The sequence below is a fragment of the Charadrius vociferus genome, unplaced genomic scaffold (genome assembly GCF_000708025.1).
Source record: "Charadrius vociferus isolate BGI_N301 unplaced genomic scaffold, ASM70802v2 scaffold259, whole genome shotgun sequence".
NCBI classification, from domain to species: domain Eukaryota; kingdom Metazoa; phylum Chordata; class Aves; order Charadriiformes; family Charadriidae; genus Charadrius; species Charadrius vociferus.
Genome location: NW_009661368.1, coordinates 4,462,551 through 4,463,580, shown reverse-complemented (window position 1 = coordinate 4,463,580; position 1,030 = coordinate 4,462,551).

Sequence of the window (1,030 nt, the reverse complement as noted above, 5' to 3'; positions counted from 1 at the left end):
CCGCGGGCCCCTGGGCCATTGGCTCTTGGCCACTGTCCTATGGCCAATGCCCCATGGCACATGTCCCCCAGCTGATGGCCCCCGGCCATTGTCCCGTAGCCGATGTCCCCTGACCAATGTCCCCCGGCCACCATCCCTCAGCGGGGACTGTGGGACAGCACTACACCCCGAGGCCCATGCGTGGGCAGGCAGATGTTTGGGTTAACAGTGGCAACTTATTTTTCCTCTTAAAAAGTTTACATATGCAAATCCTCGTGCAGGCGAGGCCCTCACTGCCCTGGCTGTTTCCTCTGCTGCTCCTGAGCCAGAGCAGGGGCTGGGCCTGCCCGTGGCTGCCCATGATGGTCTGTGTCACAGCGGAGCTGCAGGTCCCCATCCCAAATCTCTGCTGCTGCTGTCCCCATCCCAAATCCAGGGATGCTCTGAGTGAGCCAGAGCAAAGGCTGGAGCACCAAGGGGCTGGAAAGGGGACCCGGGGGGACCTTTGGCATGGGAAGACCAGGGCCAAGAGAAACACAGCAAAGCCCACAGCCCCCCCCGGCCCCTCCGAGCTGGACTGCGCAGCGCGGGTGCCCTGCCCTGCACCCCCACATGCCCCGCACGCCGTCACAGGGCAGTGCTCGGGGGTTTCCTCTTTTCTTCTCCCTGGGGATGAAGAACCAGGCTCACACTGCGGCCACCACGGCTCTCACCCTGCGCCCCGCCCCTCCGCTGCCACCCGCGGCACCGTGCAGGCGAGAAAACAACCCTGAAGGCCACGAGTGGAGGGAAGGGCTCTGGCACCCATCGGGAGTATATAAAGACAACCCCGAGGGCAGCCGGGTCTGGGTGTCCCTGCAGGCAGCACGGGGGCCCTGGAAAACAGATTCAGCTGCCTTTGAACCATGGGGGTCCCGCTGGGACAGGGGGGTCCTGTTCGGTGTGTAATGGGGGTCCCCGCTCCCATCCCGGTTTGGGCACCCTGGGGCCCGTACAGGGAGGTATTGGCCGTGCCCGCCCCGTCGGGGGGTCCCGCGGCACCGGGACGGCA